Source organism: Pseudopipra pipra, chromosome 2, assembly GCF_036250125.1.
Source record: "Pseudopipra pipra isolate bDixPip1 chromosome 2, bDixPip1.hap1, whole genome shotgun sequence".
Taxonomy (NCBI): domain Eukaryota; kingdom Metazoa; phylum Chordata; class Aves; order Passeriformes; family Pipridae; genus Pseudopipra; species Pseudopipra pipra.
In genome coordinates this window covers 88,301,061-88,325,381 of record NC_087550.1, presented here as the reverse complement: position 1 = coordinate 88,325,381, position 24,321 = coordinate 88,301,061, and the positions used below count along the sequence as shown (strand labels likewise).

Below are 24,321 nucleotides of genomic sequence, written 5' to 3'. Positions count from 1 at the left end.
GGCGGGTGCGGGGCTGCCAGGGAGGAGGGGAAACAATTTCTAGAAATGTCATTAGCGGCTGGAGGTGGGAAGCGCTGCCCTCCCCCCCGCACCACCTCCCCAAGCTGCTGCCTCTGCCAAGTCCCGGAGTTTGCTGCGGGAAGCACGCTGCCCCCGGGCGGCCGCCGCTCCACGCCGCCGGCTTGGCCCTGGGGCGGCGGGCTCCCGTCGGGTCCGTGTGGGGTCCGCGGGGTGGGGCGGACGCGCTCCGCTCACCGCCGGAGCCACCCGGTGTGCGGGGAGGAGCCCCCGGGCCGCGCCGGGACCCCCGGGGCGATGCCGTGATGGGAGCCCGCGGTGATACGCGATACCGGCGAAGCCCCCGGTGGGACGCAGGTGGGATGCAGCGGGGCCCCGCCGCTCCCCCCGCGCCGTGGGCAGGCGGTGTGTGCCTGGCGGGGCGGGGCGGGGTGCGCTCCGCCGGGGCAGCGCCCGCAGTGCGCGCTCGGCCGGCCGGGTCGGGAGTGCGGGGTGATGAGGTTACTTTTGCCTGACATGTTACCGGTGTGCGTTTTGTTTTAAACCTTGATACATGATCTATAGCTTCTGTCAGTAGGGTGCGCGTTCGACAGCGCCGGCTTACGTCCCCGGTGGCAGGTGTAGCGAAATAAGCCGGACCAGCGTGTCCCGTTAGTTGAGCCGCTTCTTACAAAAGGACCTCAGGATGACGAGAACAGCTTGCCCTGCATAATATGGGTGCTTATAAATGCATACATTGATCATATCGAGCCTAATAAAACTTTTACATTGCTGTGGGAACTTTAAAGAGTACATATAATACAAAATTAGTTACTACCCCATACAAGTTTTTAGTTATAGTATTTCTGGCTATGACACAAGATTATATCCTCGTTTCAATTATAAATACTAATATGCAGTTTATGTCCAAACAATAACATTTATCTCTGGCCTGATTTTAAGTTTACAGTCTGTATGCATGGTTTTATGATTAAATTACACGTTTTTTTCTAATAAACGAGAAAGGGAGAAATAATACTTTTACACATTTGAATGCTTTTCCTTTTCTTCTTGAATGAAGACAAACTTTGGGGGAATTTCCTTTTTCCAGAAAAAGTGGGCTGTCCATTAGGTTATTCCACAAGCTGGCTATTTGAGTTAATAATGAATTTGAAAAACTAATGATGTAACTCTGGGACATTTGGGCTTTAGGCTGGCAGATGCTCCTTCTCATAACATTTTTAGCATGCTTTTTGACTGTTGTGGAGCCACATTCAAATGACTTTGGTTGCCATGAAGCTCCCATACAGGTCCAAAAGGCATGAACTGTTTTCAAGCTAAATTGTCTGCTTAAAAATACCTGTATTTGACTTGCAGGTGATCTTGTGGTTTCGTAGCTCTTATTGTTTTTCCCTCTATAATTGTTGCAGTTTAGAAGTTGAGTTCATCAGAAGGGCTTCAAAAAGTATGTGAAAAGCCATTATGTAGTGGCAGGCCTATGTTCATTGCTAAACTTTCACCCTTTTGTAGGGGTTGAACCCCACAATTGCCCAGAACAGTGCCTAGTGAGGGGGGAGCAGGGGGTTTGCAGGTATTTGCTGTTTTGTGTCTGAGTCCTTTTGGGGCACTAGGTTGTGCTGAGTGGCTTTAGCTTGGAGTATTTGAGATCATGGGCTGGAAGTTCATTGTGAAGCAGCTGTTTTGGCAAATGGTTCAAAATAGTCAGTTTTGAAAAGTTGTACAAGCAGTAATAAATAAAAACTTACTTTTGCTTAGTGAGGCCTTCCAAAGTCTGTTGTGAAGGCCATCAGTGCCTCGGGGCCCTCGGTCAGTCTCCCATTGCAGGTGAGGTGCCTGTTGCACGCTGCCCTCCTGCTGTCCTGCCCACTCACCACTGGGCAGGTTATGGACGTTCTCCAGAAACCTGGTTTGAATTTGGTACTACACTAAGGAAAACAATGCTGTTATGATAATGTTAAGCTCTGAAGGCTTGTGAGGATGCCTTCAAAGTTGTGCAGTTGTTGCCAATAAGGGAAATAAAATATACTACATAGATAGAAAGTACTTCATGGCAAAGAGCAACACTTAGAGACTTAATTTTCTCTGCAGCAAGAATGAATGTTGTCCTCTTTTCTTTTGAATGTAGCCATAATGGCAATTTGTGCACTTAATTTATGACTGAAAATCCACTTTTTGCAGTATTTGGTGAACATTTTGCTTAAAAGTACGGTAATTAAATATTAATGTGCTGTTCCAAAGTGCTTTCTTTGACTTGAGATATTCTTGGAAAATCAGAAGGGGTTTCCAAATGAACAGCAGCATGCTAATCAATTCTCATTGATTGTTACTATTATACTATTAATGAATTTTTTCTCTAATTAATACATGCTATGTCTTTTATTTTGCTATAGCATAGAAAATGTAATATGTCACATAATGGGTATAAGACAGCATTTAACTAGTAAACTGCAATGAGAGAATATTGTAATCTGTATTTTACTAAACAGTAGTTTTTCAAGGTTGTGTTGATGCCAATAACACTTCTGCTTCCCAGAAAACAACCATAATTCGAATAGTGAAAGCTGAGCACAAACTCAAATAGAAATTTTAAGAAAACATGCCAATCTGTGGCATAAACAAAAATTGTGCCCATTGGTAAGCTTTTTCTGGAACACTTTGGGGTGATCAGCCCAACTTAATTCAAGGTGTTGTTACTCCTGACTAACACAGTTATCCTGAACACAGGGCACTAATGACTTCAAACCACAGCTCCATCTCCTGTTTTTCTTTCTCCGTGCATTTGTTTGTGCACTGCATGGGTAGTTTTACTTGTCCAGACTCAAGGATGTGGATTCTCCAGTGTCTTACAGCTTGGCATTTGTTTACACTGGACAAAAAGAGATGGAAAATCTCAGACGTGTTTTATATGCCTCTTTTGCAGCAGAAGACATACTATACATGAGTGCCAGGACTAGTTCTGCATTACAGGCATTTGTGTTATTTGCCTTATGTAACAAATCTAGAACAAAATTCAGCCAGTTCCTTAACTCTGTGCTCAGGCACAGTGATAGCCCCGGTGAAGACCAGTTAGTAAAGGCTCTCCTCGCATGCTGATGAAATAACACGTGTAGGCAGAGTTGTTCCCCATTCATTAAAAGCAATTAGCAGATATATTAAAGCACTTACTGTGTTGTACCAAACAAGAAAATAATCTTGAATGTAAGATATTTGTTAGCCACAAATGAAACCGTGTTTGTTTAAGTAAAAGAAGCCAAGTATGTAATTGGTTTATTTGGTACTTATCTGATACTTCTGTGAGTTTTGAGTTAGCATCAGTTTTGTAGGGGTTGGATAGTCATGTAAAAAATGTATAGCTGTATAGCTTCCAAGCTGAGATCAATATCAAATGCCACAGTATAAGATGGCCCAGTGTGTTTTACAGACCACATATTGAATTATTAGTTCATTTGCTATCTTTGGGTCTGTTCCTGCTCCATTTGAAGTCAATGAGAGTTTTGTTTGGAAGTTGCTATTAACAAAAACTGGTCAGACATCCAGCAGTCTTATAAATGAACCTTTTGTAACTTCTTGATCCCAGGTTGTCTAGCTTTTAGTCACTACACTTTGTGTAAGGCAAGATTTTTTTTCCGTATGTTGCACAGTGTTTACTAGAGACAGTTTTAGAAAGCTACTTCCACATATGCTTCTTCAGTCAAAGTAGAAGATCAAGATGTTTTTTTCAGATAGCTCCTTACTGTTACTTTGGGGGAAAACAGTCACTCCAGCCATTCTCTCAGTATGGGACAGGCTGGACCAGCTTAACGTTTTTACAGACAATACTCAGCAATAAGACCTCCCTCTCACAAAAAAAAAAAAAAAGCATTAAGTTAGTGTTTTCTTTTATCTCCCATCTCCTTTACACATCTAGTTCAGCCTGTGTCTTGGACTTTGCCCCTCATTTCTTTCTCTTTAGCTCTTGGACTCTTTCAAACAATAATGCTTGAAATAATCTTTGTCCCCTTCTTATTTCTCTCTGTGGTGTTTCCCTTTTTGCCTTCCTCCCAGTCTCACCTCACAGTTACCACCTTCCCTTCATTGAGATCCTATCTAAAAATTTGTTCTTTCTGTGATGATTATAAGTTGTGAGCAAAGAATAACACAAATGATAACTATAGATTGTTCCCTTCTCCTGCTTTCACAGCATGTTCTCTCTTCCTGATGCCTGTTTTTTAGGCTGGAAGCCTTTTGGGTCAGGAACTGCTTTTATTGTTTAAGTTTCTTTTTCTTACAGCACTGAACATATTGTATGTGCTAAAACATTATAAATAATAAGAGGAGCAAGCTTTTCATGGTCATAATACTTTATAAACATCAACTGAATAATAATATTTTAAAAACACATCTGCTGTGACGTGTGAATGCCCATTTGCTGTGTGTAATGTACCATGTCCTCCTCTCTTGCTTTAAGTCTCTACTGAATCCAGAGGCTTTGTCACTTTATATCAGATGAGAATCTGGCCCATCATCCCCAATTCACAGTACTCAGTTACCTTTTTTTTAAAAGAATAATTAGTTTTCTAAACTTCTGCTTTGTTTTTGTGTAATAAGTAAAATTCTGATATGCCAATAGGACAGTGGATGTGTTTTCATCTCTTTCCCTGAGGACTGTTTGAGCACCCATGCCCAATTGTGTGATGTTAGAGATGAACAGTCCTTTGGGCTTTCATTTTGACACTCAGACCTGTAGATTTGTGCTCCTCTGGGGATGCATTCATCAGAAGTTGAGGCAAAAACCATACTGGGTTATTGGAGAAGGATTCAGAAGAGGGCATGAGATGCATACAGCATTTCCCATTTTATGTGAATATTTTGAGGAAAATACCAGGTTTCTTAAAACTAGTGGAAGTTTTAAGCCCAAAAATACTAGCTGTGGGAACATCTTGTCATCTGTATATTAGCAATGACATCATACTCAACTCCACAACACTCTCACTGAAGACAGCAACTGTTTAATTGCAAGGGTTTTAACCTTATATAACAGATTAATCCATTTGCATCATATTTATAACTAGGAAACAACAAAGCATGGATAAAAAGAGAGATACTTTACAGTCTGGTCATAACATTTTTAACAATAGGAGTAATAAATTAAAATCTATAGAAATGAAGAAAAACTGATACCACATACAGCTGGAAATCAGGGAGGTTAAATTCTCTGTGAGATGATGTCACATCTGACAGACTGATCAGGTTGTAACTGTGAAGTGGCCTTGTCACAAAAAGAGATTTCAAAAGGATATTTACTAGGAAACTCATGGGGTGGTTAGCATTAAGGCTAATTCCAGGGAAAACCCCCAAGTTCTTTGTGGAAAACTGAAAGTAGGAAAAGGGAAAGCTTTTTTGGTTTTGAACAGAACTAGCTCTTCGTAAACCCTGCCCTGCTGGGGAGTGGGAATTACTGTTTCAGTGCTGCTGCTGCAAGCTGGATTTGCTTGCTGACTGCTCCCAGGGAGCCCGCTGGTCCCCATGCCAGCCAAATCCACTGTGTTCACATCATTACCAGTAGGGCTACTCACTAGTCTTCTCTCTCTTAAAATCAGTATTAAGACATTGGTTGTAGTTGCTGGTGCTGCCTAAGGCCCCAGGAGAGCAAAAATAGACATTTGTAGTTGAATACTCAGGTATCTATATAGTTTCTGAATAATTTGTGGGTAACTACAGATCTATACTTAAAGAGCGAATGAACTGTAGTGACAGTTAAATGAACGTGATGACAATTATTAATATTCTGTACTAAACATCTTCTGTATAATTTCAAAAATAAAGATGCATAACCTGTGTTCCTCTCTTACAGCTTGATATCTCAACTTTTCTAGTACTTTAAGCAAGCAAAAAGTAGTGTTAGTGACTTAAGATGACTGTGTTCTATCCTCTTAGGAAGATTTAAACCTGCATGCATGTACCAAGGACTTGGATATGGATGTACCTTGGGAAATATGACAGTAGGAATGCAATTTAAACTTATCCTTGGAGATCCTTTGTGTATTTTTGAAAAAATAAATTAGTTCCAACGCAGCAGTGGTGGTCTCAGCAGTCAGGAAACACTTAAAATTATGCAGAAGGGACTAGAAATCTTTGCTAAGAAGCTTTTTGTTACTGTGTTTTGTTTCTCAATAAAGATGATCCACAACTGTAAGTACTTAAAATAAGAGGGTTTATATCTGACAAAGCTGCACAACTTCTTAATGTAACCCAGGCTTTCTGTGTGGTTGTTTTCACATGTTTTAGACCAAAGAAAGAGTGGTTTGTGGCTTAGCCTGGTTTGACTACATGGCAGGAGTGGGCAAATAGAGGATAAAGGTGGCATCTTCTTTTGCTGAGTGTGTTTTGATTGCTTTGAGCTGTGATCACTTCTTGTTGCACGTTGAAATCTGTTAAGAAGAAACTCATGTCCTCCCTAGCTCATGCATTGCCATGATGGTGCAGTCCAGGTGATAGGTATTACGATGACCTGTGGTGGTAAGAAAAATGCAAATATGACAGCGAGATGGATCAGGAGGAAAAAACATTGGTGAAGTATGCATTTGCATGGTTCAGATTCAAAAGTCATCCCAGCAGTGGTCTCTCCAACTACCTATCTGCCTGTTTCTGTCCTTGCCGCCTTTGTTTTGGTCACTGTGAAGGTTTTGGGGAGCCTGTTCTGATGTACAGGTGCTGGCAGATGTTCTTAAACCTCCTTTGGGGGATGGTTAGCTTTTTTTCTGATGATGCTAAATGGTGTCTACCTCCTAGTGATGCACCAAGACAAAATTGATTCTTTCTATCATTGACTGTTTGTGATTGACCAGGAGGGTTTGTCTTTCAGGTCTGTCGATTTTAGGAGGGAATGATGTAATTTTAATGTTTTTGTGCTCCTTTGTCTTACAACAGCAAGTGCAGTAGGTGGTTGAACCTCAGTCCAGCAAAAATGAACAGTTTGTTGACAGAGATACTCTGGAGAAGATAATTATATTGATATGCGTCCAAAAGAAGACGCTGTTTTACATTTTTTGTTTCTGACATAGGTAGGCAGGGGACCTGTCATGTCATCAACTGTTTTAGAGGACAAAGTAACAATAAAAGCTACGCGTGCATTTCTTCATCTGTGTTTGGTAAGGAGAGGGTAACATTTTCTCAGGATGATGACCTTGGGTTAACAAAATGTAACCAGTTTAAAGAGTAAATCAGTATCACTATGTTCTTTCTTTGCAGTTAGGCCTGAAGACTGTCAGGAATTTCTTAATACAAAAGGTGTTTGTGTGCTAGTCCATTTATGCAGGCTTCCTGCAAGAAAAGCACCACGATCCCAACTGATCTGAAATAGTATAACCTCTTTGTCTTCTATGTCTGGTTTTGCCAGTGAGTTTGCAGCTAGCTTGTGGAGTTTTGCCCCTTTCACCCTGTATTGTAGAATCATAGAATGGTTTGGGTTGGAAGGGACCTTAAAGATCATCTAGTTCTAATCCCTCTGCCATGGGTGGGGACACCTTCCACTAGACCAGGCTGCTCAAAGCCTCATCCAACAGGCCTTGCAGGGAAGGGGCATCCACAGCTTCTCTGGGCAACCTGTGCCAGTGCCTCACCACTCTCACAGTGAAGAATTTCTTCCTAATACCTAATTTAAACCCACCCTCTTTCAGTTTAAAGCCACTACCCCTTGTCCTATCACTCCATGCCCTTGTAAGAAGTCCCTCTCCAACTTGCTTGTTGCTTCCTTTTAGGTACTGGAAGGTGCTAATATGTCTCCCTGGAACCTTCTCACAATTTCTTATGTTTCCTTTTTCTAAGAAGGAGTGAATCCCTTCAAAACCCACTCATGCTCTAACATAAAAGGGGCAAGGGTTTGGGGTTCGTTTGTTTGTTTGTTTTTTGGTCACTGCCACTGGCTGTGAAAATCTGTTCCAAACCCATAGCATTGATAGGAAAAATGTACATGTTACCAATATATGTGGCTTAATTGCAACTGGACTTGTCTATCTCATATTGGCCTTTTTAGCCACCAGGGTGCTTGTAGCACATGTGGGTAGAGCTCTTCCCAAATCTTTATTTGTGAAGCCTAGCCATGATTATGTGGCTTAATGTATCCCTGGCTATTTAGTACAGATGACTTTGCAACATCTGAGGTGAAATGGCATTGAGATAACCCCAACAAAGAAAAGCACAGCTAAATGCTTTTGCTGCTAGAGCTGCACTGGCTTTTGTAGATCCAAGCAAACTACCTCCTTATGACACTCTTCAAGGCCTTGCACTGTATAAGAACTTACCAACTTGGGTGCGTGGCTGCACGAGCATGATTACATACCAAGTGGTATAAATGCAACACTTTTTTTAATTGTTGTTCTTAGAAGGGTATAAGTAGCAGTATCTTGAACTAATTACAGCTGATGTAAAGCACATTTAAGGAAACCCATTAGGAGAGAATTAGAACTAGAGCAGATTAGCTATTCTTTAATGGCCTTGACTGTAGATCTTTTGATGCCTTGGTAGCTTTTCTAACACTCATTGCTCATCTGTCTTGACTAAATGACTGAGAAGCTTCTTTCAAGTCACAGTCTGGTTGTAATGTGAAAAAGATCACTGTTTTCAGCTGAAAAAATGATTATCTGGAAAGGTAAACTCTACAGAGTTCTGTACTGTATTTGTTGTTGAGATTTAAAGCATTTTGCTGCTCAGTGTGTCTGTATAATAGAATGAGCAATCCCTAATATGCTTCCTTGGAGTTATTAATTATTTACTTTCTTGAAATACAGATCATAGACTATTTTACATGACCTCCCTTCTTATAGACTTCCTTGTCTCTCTCTTTATTTTTGTGTGCTTTGCAAATGCCTGTAAATTCATTTTCACTGAAAGGGGAAATAAGTAATTTAGATGATTGCAGCTGTTTCATAATTAATTAATTTCAATTTAAAACAATCAAATAGTGCCCATCCATTGTTCTGTGTGCTTTTCTGAGGCATTAAGATTCACAATATCAAAATAAGTTCCAGATGGAAGTGCATACTTTATAATCAGAGAAAAAATTTGTGGTTTTGTCAGAAACCTGAAGAGTCCTACCCTGATCAAAATAGAAAGTATTATGCTTAAGCCCATTTTTCAAGTTTTGAGGCGTTGCTTTAGGAGTTACTTAAAAGTACCAATTTGAAACGTTTATAGGGTACTAACTTATAAACAGAACTATAGAGTGAGAGAAACAGTGATGTAGGACTATTTATTAATTTGTTTCCTCAAATACTCCTGGCATCTGTTAAAATGTAACAAGGCTTAGCACATTTTCCCATTTTTGGCACTATTCTGTGATATAAAGAAATATTTGCAATAATAAATCATCTCTTTGCTAATAATCAATAAATAATGCATTTGCCTGATAAAAAAGTGTTGGTAAAATGAAATAAAAATATTGAGCAGAAGGAAAAATGGTTGAAATGGTGCACTGAGAAAGTCCATATGTTCCTATACTTTAATAAATACTAGGGTTAGCAGAAGAACTTTTAATGTGGCAGTTTGCAATAAGAATAAAAAGTCTTTTTTGAACGTGAAAGATTCTTATGTAAGAGTTTTACATTATGTAAATGTTAGTGTTATTGGCAATAGCCCATTATAAAGGAACACTTTATATTCAAAAAAGCATTTGCAAATAATGGGATAGATGTGGCAGTCTCCAGTCCTGACTTGGACAACTTTCTCTTTGAAGTCAATGGAAGTTTTGCCTGAATAAAAGTGGAAGGAATTAGCCCATTCATTATTATCTGAATTACATCAAGAGCTGACTGCTAAACAATAAAATCATGATTCATAACGTAACGGCTTCACTTAATTCTTTTGTAGTCTTAATATATCTCATTATATGGTACTTCTGTTCTTTCCTCTCTGTGCAGTATTCAAATTAATAACAACCACCTTTACATAACTGATGGTTCGACATGTTTTGCTGTCTTAGCAAGATCAAAGGATTTTATATACCCTTTTTGGATAGATATCAAGAATGGGGTGATCAATCTCTTCTGTAACCATTAAGCATAGTGTAAATATCTCAGGGTACCCAATTAAACACAAGTGGTTTGCCAGATGCTGAGACCATCACCAGTTGTCAGGAGGTTCCCAAATATGTGGGACAGTCCAGAATTTATTAGGGATTAGTGGTGGTTCGAGTTGTCACTCCACTGATTTGTGGTCATTCAGCTGTGCCCTGCCATAAGCAGCCTGCATGATATGTGGAGATAAGGTTTAAGTGACAGATTCTTTGTCTTCCCCTCCCCATCCCTGCTGGCACCTTTGGGTGGGAAGGAGGTAGGGATGGATGGACACTTGTGCTCCATTTCCTTGCCTGTGACAAGAAAGGAATGTGGGACATAGTGAGTGAGATAGCAAAATTAGAAGAGCATAAAAGAAGCAGACTGAAGAGAACAGCCCAAGAAAAGAGACCCCCAAAAGGCTTTATTATGAAGCTGGAGTTAACCCCTCACCGAGAAGCCATCTGCAGCCTTCAGGCTTTAAGAATTCTTTTTATCTAGAGATGTAATTGAAACAAGATGTGTAACAGCTGCAAGATGTCAGGTTTGTCAAAGTAACTAGAAAAATGAGTTCTAGGACACACACACACACAGAGCAAAGTAACATATAGCTGAAAAAAAAGAAAAGTAATAAATTGTTATATGGGTTAAAAGGAGGAAGAAAAATAGTCAATTAATGAAAGTTACAGTTAATTCTGGAGCATTGATGCTTTGAAAATAAATTACAGTGAAGATTTCCCAGAAGAGTCAACATCCTAACTCTTTACCCCAATAGAAATAATAATGAAACTCCTCATGTTCCCATCATAACTGTATTTCATTGATAGGTTGGAATGGCTAGTGCTCTGCACTGACTCCGTAACAGAGTGGCAGCTGTGTTATTTTACCCTACTGCCTGTTGCTGTTGTTATTCAGGTGTGTTACCGTTGCACTTTGCATCTACATAAGGACCCAGATTTGCTGTACTAAGAGATGTGGAGACTTGGGACACACAGCCAGTCGCGGGACCAAAAACTTTGCAGACAGTGACAGGCAAAGGAGAATTATGGATAAAGGCAAAACTGGTCAGCGAAAAAAGACTGGAGTATTTTAATAATCCAAATAGACAGTGGTTACAGCAAGCCACGAGCCTGACACTGCTTCCAAGTGCATGAGTGTAAACATGATGGGAAAGCCAAGAACTTTCTTTTTAAGAACCTCAGAAGGATCAATGAAGTGATTTTGAGCGTGTTTATGAGGACTCCTCCCAAGTATGAGTGACAGCACAGGAATACCCTGAAGGGGTTAGCTGGAAACTTGGAGAGTGAATTGCCTTAATGGGTCAAGAGAAGACTGGCGTCAGCCTTTTTGTAATAACTTCTGGTACTGATGTTTCATAATGATGAGGATAGGCCACAAATGTCCTTCATGCTGAGGAAAGTGGGAACCAGTGAAGAACTGTGAAGAAAAGAGCCTCATTGTCAAAGCACCCTGCCTGGGATATGCTGCTTGCTGCAGCACCTCAGCTGGAGCTGGCTCTCATCTGTGAAATCCAGTTGTGCAAACGGAGGCATGTATAGCAGCAGAAAAATGCCCTTAGCCAAAGAATTCAGTAGATAGGTAAGGTAAGTCTCAGTAACACATGTTGATAACTATTGGGTATTCTTTAAGGCACTCAGCACCTCATCAGACTACATGTGGCACCAATGGGAACTAATTAAATATACCTATTACAGTACTACTGTGGAATACTACTCCAGTTCTGCTGCTTTGGATCAGAGTGAGTCTTGGAGCCTACACCTGAATGCCAGTCAAATATACCTAATTCCCACTTTCAGAAATTACTTGGAAATGTACCTCTCATTAAAAGTCTTAAAGAAAACGGAATTCTGATTTTTTGAACAAATACGTAACTCAGGTATTTTCCTTTGCTCAACACACATTCACATGCAAAAACAGCTAATAAAATTACAGTGTTGCTTATACTGTACTTTGGTTGGCGGCAGAAAAGTCCTCTATTAAAGCTGAAGTCATCATAACATTAGGCACTAATGTATCTGCTGGTTGGTAGAGAAGCAGGCTGGCTCTGTTGAAATGCTGCTAGTTCGCCCTCATCCGCTCACAGTTGTCTCTGGAGGATTGGAAAGTATAAACAAGTTTTCTAACAATACATGCTAAGAGTATGCTAAAGTAGCTGCATTTACTTTATCCCAGAAGCCTGTCTCTGTCTGCAGACAAGTACAGAACCAAAGTGAATCCAGAAGTTTGAATGTGGTTCCCATATTTCCTCCAAGGAAGTCTCAGGAGAAAAGGTGATTGTGTGCGCTCACAGATGTCCTGTGTATGTGCAGTAAATCCAGCATTTTCTGAATATGCTGCTGGCCTTGCTGCACCTGGTAATAAACCCTGGCAATAAATCAGGTGATCTGCACATGCATAATAATTCTGAGGCACCTGAATGCCGGCATACAGGATGGACATGCTGTGCACAAACTGGCAGTTTTCCAGGTCTTCTGGATGTCAGGCTTCCACCGTGACTGGCTTGCCTGGGAGTCCTGGCAAAACTGCTGACATTTTCTTTTCATATCAGCATTTCTAGGGCATATCCAGGGGGAGCGGGACACATAGGGTACTAAAGCTTAAGCATCATTTTTTAGTGTGCCTGTACTCATTCAAGCAGTGATACAACCCTGAAAGTATAAACAACCCAACACCCATAAAGATGCTCTTTCTGTTAACTTAGGCATTTTTTGCAAATTATACTTCTGTTTCCTCACAAGTTCAAATCTATTCTCCAGTTCTTTACATGAAGATTTTGTGTGTGTCAGGTGAATGCTCTTACCACTTCAGGGCATCAGCATACTGAGTACCCTGTCAGTGTCCATCAAAACATTTGATTTTGAAGGAGAGCTTTAGCTTAAGAGCTGTCAATGTGTGAGGACCTTCCTGAGGGCTGTGGAGGTCAGAATATCTCAAGCAGGGAGAGATTGGAGCCTGGTAGTCCCATGGTGTGATTGCATTTTGTTCTGCCACCTCTGAGGATGGTCAGAAATAGTGAACTCCAGGCTACAGCAGAGGTACTAAAATAGGCCAGGGATTGCTCCCTGCCCTGTAGGCCAACTGACTTGGCACCAAATATCTTCCCGTGCTGGAAAATCATAGAATTATAGAATCATAGAAAGGTTTGGATTGGAATTGACCGTAAAGATCATTTAGTTCCAACACACCTACCAGGGCAGGGATATTATTGACTAGGTCAGGTTGCTCAGGGCCCCATCCAATGTGGCCTTGAACACTTGCAGGGATGGGGCATCCACAGCTTCTCTGGGCATCCTGCTCCAGTGCTTCACAACCCTTTGATTAAAGAATTTCTTCCTAACATCTAATCCAAACCTGCCTTCTTTCAGTTTAAAACCATTGCTCCTTGTTCTGTCACTGTCTGCCCATATGAAAAGTCCCTCTCCCTCCTTTTTATAAGCTCCTTGAAGGTACTGGAAGGCCTCAGTGAGATCTCCCTGGAGCCTTCTCTTCTCCAACAACCCCAGCTCTCTCAGCCTGTTTTCATAGGAGAGGTGCTCCATCCCTCTGATTATCTTCATGGCCTTCCTCTGGGCCCTCTCTAAGAGGTCCACATCTTTCCTGTGTTGAGAACTCCAGAGTGGATGCAGTGCTCCGGGTGGGGTCTCATGAGGGCAGAGTAGCGGCAGAGTATCACTTCCCTTGACCTGCTGGCCACTCCTCTTTTGATGCAGCGCAGGATGTGTTTGGGCCTTCTGGGCTGAGGGCACACGTTATTGACTCATGTCTGACTTTTCATCCACCAGAACCCCCAAGTCCTTGCCCGCAGGGCTGCTCTCAATGACTTCTTCTCCTAGTCTGTACTCATATCTGGGATTGCCCTGACCCAGATGCAGCACCTTGCATTTGGACTTATTGAACTTCATGAGGTTCTCTTGGGCCCACTTCTCAAGCTTTTCCAGGCCCCTCTTCATGGCATCCCGTCTTTCTGTTATGTCAACTGCACTGCTCAGCTTGTGTCATGTGCAAATTTACTGCAGGCGCACTCGATCTTACTCGACAGTGTCTTTGATGGAGATACTGAAGAGCATGGGTCCCAAGGCAGAGCCCTGAGGGATACCACTCACCCACCTCCACCTACCTCCACCTGCACATGGAGCCGTTGACCATAAGTCTCTGGCTGTGTACATCCAGCCAATTCCTTATCCACTGAATAGTCCATCCATGAAATCCATGTCTCTCCAGTTTGGAGATAAGGATGTTATGTGGGACCGTATCAGAGGCTTTACAGAAGTCTAGATAGATGACATCTCTCGGTCTTTCCATGTTGGCCATTGCTGTAACTCCCTCATAGAAGGCCACCAGATTGGTCAGGTGTGGTTTGCCCTTAATAAACAATGTCAACTAAGTTTTACATTAGTAAGGTAAAACAAGGTAGCCATATGCAACTTGTGTATTATAAATGCTTCCTTGCCACTTGGTTATTGGAAACGCCAAGCATGTACACAAGGGTTTGATTTTATTTTGGTCCAAGTGGAAGCAGGAACAAACCTCATTGAGAAATGGAGGAAGAGAATCACAACAGAGACCGGAGTGGTGCTTCTTTATCGCCACCTCTGTATTCATTTGAGGGGGAAAGGACCTCAGTGCTGTAAGAGTAGGTGACTGATTTTGTAAAAACGAAAACATCTCCTTCTTTACTTTCTCTTGAGCCGCCTTTGCCATCATGATATGGGCTGCACAGAAATGAAGCAGGGGACTTTACTGGACTGTAAATCAACTGCACTTGTGTTTAAATAAGGACTATATTCAGAGCAAAGATGCTAGCTTGATTTAAATAAACCAGAAAGCATGTCAAATGACACTAGATACTATTGATTTACAGTCTTGTGTCTCCTTAGGACTTTCTTACAGTGGTTTTCTGTGCCAATTAAGGACACTGCCTTTAAGCTAATTAGCAATTCTGAGAAAGTTGGAGGGAATTCATGTTTTTCTTCATCTGGGCGACATGCTTATCAAGTCAGCTACCTACAGTCTGATACAGCAGGCTGCCAAAAGACTTGTCACAATTTATGAAAAGGGTTTGTGGTGGAGAGAGAAAGTATAATGAAAACCACATCCACCAATTAAACACCTACATTTCCTTTTAGAGTCCAAACAATGGGCATCTTTCCTTTTGCAAAAGAGATTTCTCAAATCAAAGCAACTCATAGAAGAAATATAAATTAGGAAGGAAGTTGTGAGTAGATCTTTAATGAGTCTCTGGCACAATGACATAGTAAGGCGTGACACATTCATGAATATGATATAGCAAAGATTTAGGTTTCAGCAATCAAGCAAAAGTAATGCAACCAAATATGGGATGTGTTCAGGTCAAGGTTTTGATACCTGTAGTATCAGTCTTTTCCTGATAGGACAAGAGTACACGTCATGCTTTTCTTAGTCTGTGATACATAGTTTTAACACTCAAAAAGTAGTATCAGTTATATTTTTACTCAAGTGAACAGAAACTGACCTTCTCATAATGATAAAAAGAGGATCTTTGAAAATAACTGTGGACTTTTTAAGCAGAGGATGAAGTAGAGCCTGGATATGACATGTTCAGTGGCATTGCAGGTAGAGACGTAGCAACAGGAGCTTAGAGAGCTATTTTCTCTGAAGAAAATCTCTGTTACATTACAAGGACACAGAAGAGCAGAGCAGAGAAAGGGTGTCAAAATTAATTTGCATAATTTTACTGCCAAGACATCATACAGTTCATATGGACTGGATGCATTGAAAGGCATTACAAAAACACAGTGGGTAATGATAAAAACAAATTACATTATTATTATTATCAGTGGGTTTGTATTTACCTCAAGTAATGGTCTGCGATACTTGGCACCAGTTGCTCTGAGCATTGTGTCAGTGGGTCTGTAAGCAGTTCAGCTGTGTTCACAGAGAAAAACATCTGAGTTGATCAGCTTTGTCCATAGTTGTGTTTTTTCAGATGGAAAGAGTAACTATTTTGGGCTCAGCGTCATGTGAGTACAGCTATGCTGCTTCTAAACCAGAGCCTATAGGGCTGCATGGTGCTACATGTGAAAGTCTTGCTCTGGTTTCTGTTAACTTGGGGATCTCTGCCTGCCTGGGCTGTGTACCTATGCCCAAAGTTTCCCAGAGGATGTAAGCCACCCCTTTTTTGTGGGCATGGACCACAAAAGGAGAGAGGTGAGCCAGGCTTTTGTGAGACTGTGTTTCCTAAGGAGGATAGAAAGTCAGTAGATTGCACATTGTACAGTACTTCATAGAGTGATGCATCTTAACCTGAAGTCTGTAATTTAAGGTGTGTGATTACTGGGAAATGCAGTCAGTTTAAGCAAGAGACGTTGCTTGTGGGGAGTACAAACTAAGGGAGCACAGAAGAATCTTAGGTCTTCAGTAAAAAGAAAAAGCAAGCAGTTCTGGAAGATCAAAGTACATCAAGAAATCCACAAAGTATGCTTGTTAGCAGGCTGGAGACATACCTAGGTTGGAAGCTGAATGCAGTGCTAGCATACTAGTGGCCTATCTCTCCGAACCACTAAAAATCACTTTCATTATATGTGTCATTTAATATGCTTAGCAACTGACACATCAGCCAGAAATTCCTCTGTTATTTGGAGGCTGGATTTTGATTTTGTTCATTGAACCAAGCAGTGCAAGTTTATGCCAGGAGATTAATTTAGCTAGTGGTGTGCCACCAAAGCAGATCCTTACTTCAGTTTTACCTCTTTACGGAAGGTTCAACATAGTGGTTTATGTGCATATGTAGGGAAAATTAACATAGCAAACCACATGATCGAGAAACCCCACATGACCCAAACAGGCACCCAAGATGATGATGTTTTCTGGCAGAAGCACATTTAGACTTAGATCCAGCTTTGCTACTACATGTGTCTAGAAGCAATTTGGGGATTAGCAGACTTGCTAGCCTGATACATAAGAGTCTGGAAAAGTCCAGGATATGCTATGGCCACACACTGTCTGTGCTGCTTGCATGTCACACATTATATAGCTTTGGGATGATACTACCCAGGGAAATCAGGACTCCCCTTTTCCAGCTGAATATTTCGACCACTTTAGTCTTGGTCCCGTGATCTCTCCATTCCCAGATCCATACTGGGTGGGTCAAGCTTCAGGGAGGGTGGTGAAGGAGGCTACAGAAGTAGCTTTTGACCTAAAGTCGAGCATGTTCCTTCAGACTGAATCTGTGGATGTGAACCCCATGCTGGGGAGATACTTGGATCTGGGCTTCCCATTTTTTATGCTGGTGTTTTAACTGTTGGAATGTTGGCAAAACAGTGTGCTTGGCTGCGTCCTTTGGTTTTCTTCTCAAAGAGAGGTGTGCCCCTCTTGCCTGACCTAAAAGCCCAAGAGGCCACTCATGCTGTGAGTCCTGCTTTCACAGTGAAGTCTAATCACAGCAAAAACAGTAAGTTCTCTCTGACATTTTCCTTTGGCCAGTGTAGGGTTTAGCTCCCAATGTAGCCTCTGGATGTTGAGAAGCTGTCTGTTTTGGTGCCAGCTTCTCCTCAGTTTCCCTATGGGAAGCTTTGGTACCCAGTGCAGCACAGTGACATTCTTTTTGGGAGCTGGGTACCTAACTCTGCACCCAGCTGTGCAGCTCACCCAAGTCTTTTAGAAGAAGGTTTAGATCTTAATGTCATTGCATTTATTAAGTTTATTGTTACCCCACCAGATTAACTGAAGCCAGCTGCTTCTCTCTAGCAAGGGCTGGTAAATGTTATTTCAGAGGAGACAGGAACATTTGTCCTATCTTTTAGTTTTTCAGTGAAAGCATGTTTGCCTGGAAAATATACCCAGTTTTTTTTGTTAATGCCAAGATGGTCTAAAAAGACAGAAGATAACTCTCATCTAATCTAATCTATTTAGAGTATTTCTGGAGAGCCCATTACTGGTGTCTGAGTGACAAATGAAGGTCTGGATTGCACCTGCCAGGTATGTGCCTGGAGAACAGGCATGTGCAGTACATAAGGGTAAAGGCATTCGTGTCCTCATGCTCTCATGCAGGAACTATCCGCTATCCAGCATTTTCTGGTGAGACCTATAATAATTCCCAATAGACAGCAGGTCAGATTTCTGAAAGAATATCAGTAACTATGGGCTTGCCTATATGTGACCAAGCAAAATACGTGAGTATGTAAACTGAGTAGCCTGCTGTAGAGTCTGCAGGGTGCTGGCACTGATATGTGGAAAATTACACACATATGCGCAGTTATTTAACTGAATTTGCTTGTACAGATTTAAAATACAGCTAATGTAATACTGGGCATTTATTCTAAGAGTGAGAAGTACCACTATAGGGTAGAGCAGTCAAAATTAACAACTTCTATCCAAATTTTGAAGATAGCCTATATCCGTAATTGGCAGCTTCTCTGATACTCCTCAACCTGGTGCAGGCACAAGCATGGTGCACAGATTTTGGCATTAGCAGATAATTTCTTTCCAGAAGGAAGATGGGACAAATAAGCATCCTGTTCTGTTCCTGTCAGCAGGAACATTTCTATCTGTTCCTCCTGCAGATGCTCATTCCTTAGGGCCACTCACACCAAACAACACCAAGCAAACAGTACAGGATTTCACACCTAAGGCTTCATCTGTGCCTTTGCAGCCACTTCTAGGCTGTCCCAGTGAAGTCTCTGTCTGGTCCAGCATGCTACTTCCTCTCTCTGTCTTTTACATGAGCTGCATTGACCATGAAGAACTAGGACCAAGTCTAGGACTAGGTTGTGCTGGTCAGGTGCAGCCATAGGGGAAAGGAGGATACGGTGTACAGGAATGTGACAGTGGGAAATGAGGGTTGCTTGAGGCCTGGCTACCTCGTAACTGGCTCTGAGAGGCTGGCAACCTGCCCTCCTTAAGGAAGATTCTGACAGCTCCTCAGAGCAATTGAGCTCAGCTCCTCTCCTGCTACCCCTGACCATGCAGGAATGGCATGGTTACAGAAAGGGGTTTATTCAGGGGAATGAGAAAATAAAAAAGGCTCCCCACACCCTTCAGTTTGCTGTCAAGCATCACTCGTCTGACAACCAGAGAAAATGGGGAAGTGAAGGGGACTTCAGATTGCACACCTCATCTCTGTTCTGCTCAGGCTCAAGAGGGGGAAGAGAGGATGGTTGCCTGCAGAAGGTTAGTTGCCCCTCATGTCCCTCAGCTATTTTGTTTCCAGCAAAACCAAGAATTTCATGAGGATGACAGGAGCTCAGTGGAGAATCTTGCCCATTGCTGCTGTGCTGCAGTGGGACCCTTGCCTCCCACCCACAATATTTAGTATTTTCTCATCAGTGAGAAGTAGGTAGGGAGCTGGGCAGCAGCAGAGCTTTGTGCTGTCAGAGGGCTTCTTAGTGCAGCAATCTTTTTTTGCTGGTTGTGTCTTGTCTCTCTGAGTGCAAAGAAAAATAGGGAATCTGCCTGTTAGCATGTGTCCTACCTAGACCCCAGCCTGCATTCAGGGACGTGGGTTATTTCTGGAACTGGGTACACTGCAACATGTATACATTAGCAAAATCAAGTCCTTATGCTGTTCAGGAAAATTTGGCTCTGAACTGAATAGCTAAAAAAGCTATCTGTCTGAGCTGCTTAGAATACTGTACAGCTTTTGCCAGCTGAATAAAACCAATAGCATTTTTATGAACAGAAAGCTTTTGACAACAGTCTTTGAATTATGCGTGGCAAGAACTGTTCTCTTCATTTTTAACTTCTAACCCATGATGAATAGCGTAGTCCTCATTTGAGGATAAGAGGTTAGTATCTTATTGACTTGGCTTTAAATTGCATTTCACTGTATTAAAGAGCATCTGTTTTGGTTTGGTTTGGTTTGGGTTATTTTTTGTACAGAGCAAGGTATACTGTAATGCAGGAAGTATTTGAGTTTCATGTAGCTGTAAGGCTAGACTTTGGAAAACAGTCAGCCTCAAAGCTAAGATGCTATTTAGTAAAAACATCCCAGAAAATTATGATTTTACAATTACCTTATTGGTAGTTTGATTTTAATGTAGTTTTGCTGATAGCTACCTTTGTGCTTAAGGATTGTAAATTAATTAGACATACTGCTTCATCTACTCAGGAGGCAGGAGAAGAGCTGAGCTAATAGCTATGGGAGTGCTGTACCAATTTGAGATTGGGGCTAAAATGATATGATGGAGGGAGAGGTTAGTCCTCTCCCAAGGTTGTCACTCCTGGTCACATTTTAATGTGAATTTATTGGACTAAAAGAGGTTAAAGAGGCAATTCTGCACAAGAAGAGAGAAATTTCTAACATAAAATGGAACTCATCAATAGTCCTGGTGTCAGTGGGGAGTTGTCAGATTCCATAATATTAACCATGTAATTAACAGGATATATAAAGTGATGTGCTTTAAAATAATTTGTATTTCAGATGCCTTTCAATGTGCTAATAATACCTCTCTTTTTTCCTCCAGTTTCTTGGAATCACTGTATTCCTTTTTTTTCCTTTCCTCTGTATAAAAACCCTTTGCATCTATCAGAGAGTTCTAACTAGTGCTCATTCCCAAGGGTGACTTAATGGACAAAGTATGGATAAATCCACATGACACATCCACTTTACAATATGGCACAGCTGGCATTCTCTGCTCAAGTTCAGCTCACAAATAAACCTGTAGGGAAACTGCATCGATGCAGAGTGCAGGGCAGTGCATATTGCCTCACTCTGTCCTGGAAATGACCTCTCATACAGGTGCTGGTGATGCACCTTTTGCATCACCCTTTTAGACGAGTCGGGGTGCTGGGGATCATTTGCAGAGTACTTTGCAAGAGGATGAATGCTCATTGGTGGTGTTTTTGTTGCTCTTCAAAACCTCATTTTTCTGTCTTTAATGATTGAGCTTTGAATACTTGTAGGGTCTGACTGACAGTTGCTAGAACTCAGTTATTATTATTATTATTAGTCATCTAGATAGGAAAAAAAAGCAGGTTCCCTGAACAGTGGAATTACCAAAACTACACCATACTTGTAACCCAGGAGTCCCACTGCATAAACTGTTTAACAGAGATGGCATCTTCCCTCATGCTCCTCTTCGGTGACCCAGATCTGGGATAGTTTCAGAGCTGTGCTTGAACTCAACAGGGCTTGTGTGCTGATGGACAGCTGGCTGCCATCAGCTGGCACGGATAAGGACCAAGTTATTAGCACTGCGTAAACAGCTGCTCATTTTCAGTAGGACTTTTTTGAAACTTCTGTCAGATTTGGTTGAAACCGATTAGCAGGTTCAAAGTAACAGCCATGAAGAGAGAGTAGATGGCAAGGAGACACCACAGTCTGAAACTTTGCTTCCAAAGGAAGCCCTGCTGACCATGCAGTATATATCAATCTGTGAAACAAACGTGGGTTAACAAGAAATTGAAAAAAAGAGATATGTATTTCTTGTTTCAAAACTGTATTTAATTGATAGACGGGAAAAAAGTAAGATTGAATATCTGGTGTAGAGCCCCAAACACATGCTTGCAAGAGATTTCCTGCTGGAGTAAATGAGTCTTTCAGAAGAGGTGAGGGGAGTGGCAGCTGGAGGAGTCCGTGAAGGGCAGTTGCTGTGCCTGCGCTGGACCTGGTGCAGCATCTTGCACCAGAAGAATCCTGATACCTCATATTTACAGCTAAAATGATAAAAAACTACAAAAAGTTGAAGGGAAAAGGAAGGTGGAGCCTGGACCTCAGTCTGAGGCAGGCCACCTCTCCCAACACATATTCAGCAGCATGATGAGAGCCAAGCCGAAGTCTATATCCACAAACCCTGCATGTCTAAATGTAACACCCTGGGTTTACAGGCTGACTTGGTTGCTGAATAGTCTAATGATTACCTTTTGCTGTGACTGAAGATGAAAATGCTTGGTCTAGTTGCAGGACATGGGCCTAAACCTATACCCAAGTATGAACATATGTGTCTGCACAGGATAGCTGAATGGTGTCAAGCTGGTTTTCTCTGCTATATATAAGCAGCATATGGGAAAAAATTCCATTTCCATTATCATACTAGAAACATTTTTCTCTTATATCTGTAATACTTATAACTGATCAACATAATGTAATGTCATTCTAGGCATATTCTAGTAACTGCATGTATTTCTATCAAATATTGTCAAAGAGCAATATTTTGTAGTAATATTTACAGCTTATCAGAAATTGAAGCATTTTCTTCTCCTATGCCCTGACCATACTATTGTGAAAATTCACTTATACAACCACTTCCAGCAACTGAACAATAAAATATTTTCAGTCACCCTACAAGTTCATTTTATAGTAATTTAAAACTACCCGTTACAACCAATAACTTTGGTGCTGGAAACCACTACAGCAGTTATAAAGTCCTGGCGTATAACTTCTTATGGAAAGCAGTGGTTTTATCACAGCCATGAACACGCAAGTGACCTGAGGCATAAAATTACTGCTCAAAAAAAAAAAAGATCTTATCTCTGGAAAATGCTCAGATATCTACTTACGACAATTACAACAATGATAATTTCGCATCTGTTAGGCAGACAGTTTTAATCTGTAAAAGGTTAAGTATTTGACAGTTACTTGTTCTTACATACAGATTAGCTGCTTGAAGGTTTAACCTTTAGATGTACTTAAGCAACTACTGTTTAAAATTTATTGTGTAAAACCACCCAAATAAAAATGGTCTCATCACTTGGAACTCAGGAATATGGAAGATTCAGGAGGTTCCCCTCCCTTCTTACCAAATTGCTCAGCTGGCTTTGCTTCTTGCTTTGTGCCTGAAAATATTTACAAGCAATGCTGCTTTATTCAGCAGACACTGGTTCATAATTAGAGGATAAAAGGAGGATTCTGTGATTAAAAGTGTGGAATGGGTTATTTTGACTCAGTAAAGGAATCTGGTGAAGAACATGATTATTCCTGCACATTGAATTGTCCTGAAAAGCTGGGTAGGGGAAGAAGGAAAGAGAGGATGAATCTTCACTTGGCCTTTGCACTTCCCTGCGAGTAGAGTCAGGGGAATTATTTATTTAGTAGCAGACAGATCTCCAGATTTCTGTAGGCTTTTATTAATATTTTCTGAGTATCATAAAACATGGGTTATTTTAAACCTCTCACATGGAGATGATTTAAATTTAAAATTATCATATGGAACTCAGATTTTCTTTTCATTTACGCAGCTACAGTGTGTCAGTGGGAAGGGCTTTCTCATTTACAGAAGCAAAGCTGCCCAGTCCTCCCTTTTTCCTTGATATCAGACTGTCTCTGTCTTCCTTTCATGCTTCTCACAGTCATAAACTTCTTATTTTCATCAGAATTTGGGTCCCTATGTGGGACATTGCAGGGACAGTTTTTATGGAAAAGAACTACCTTGCCAAACAAGGTTTGCAACATTGGGCATAAATATGTAATCGTATCAGTCACATAAGTGCTCTCTATCTGTGATTTCGGGGGGATATGGAAGAAGGAGACTAGGCCTTCTTGTGGAGAGTGCATCACTTTCCTTTTTTTTCCCCACATGATGTGGCGGTGTCTCGGAGTGCAGGGAAGGTGGATCACCTCTGCGGTTGGTGTGTGCAAAGGCTCACACTTCCTGCAGGGAGGGCAGTTACTGTATGTGTTGGGTAAGTGTCTCATAAAGGAAGCTGTTATGGTGGATGCACAGCTCATGGAGTGGAAGGAAGCCCAGTACACACACTGGGCAGCAGCTGTGTTGCTCTACAGACCTGCTCCTCTCCTCTCGTCCTACTTACGCTCTCCTGTAGACCTTATTTTGGTTATCAGCACTTGTGGAGACTGGTCCTTGCCTGTGGAAAACCGCCAAAGGAACTGAGGAAGCTTTTTTTTTTTTTTGCAGTGGCATTAACTATTGTGTTTTTATGCCCCACTTACCTTGCATCATTGTAAATGTGACTGCAGTAGGTCTGCCAGCCCCGTAATACTGTAGACCATTTCAAACCCATTAAAGTCTAATGGATATCTAGTGACTTCAAGTGTGCTGTGTGCCAATTAGAATATTTAAACTGTGCAATAAAAAGGAGTTAATAAAATCACCTTAGAACTTGAAAATATGATTGAAGGTAATGTACTGTTTTTTCTTCAGATGTTTGAACAATAAGATTGTTTTTAAAACAAAATTGATCTGTCATTTTTTAAAGGCCAAAGAACATGCAGAAATATGTCTTCTTTCCCTATTTTCTTAATATATTTTGCTATATATTTAACAATGTAGAGTTTTTTTCCCTCACATTGTAATGAACTCTTTCAAAACTGATAGCT

The 24,321-nt window shown here is 41.3% G+C and overlaps 1 protein-coding gene across 4 annotated transcripts in view; it reads left to right on the top strand.

The window, feature by feature from the left end:
• Positions 1–24,321, top strand: part of AFF3 (ALF transcription elongation factor 3) — a 339,352-nt gene that overhangs the window by 929 nt on the left and 314,102 nt on the right. The window contains exon 1 of one of the 4 annotated variants that reach the window (XM_064646296.1): positions 273–375. The exons of the other annotated variants lie outside the window; for them this stretch is intronic. The gene's annotated coding sequence lies outside the window, so the exon portion shown is untranslated. Of the gene's footprint in view, positions 1–272; positions 376–24,321 lie in introns of those variants that run through there. 4 annotated transcript variants of the gene reach the window in all.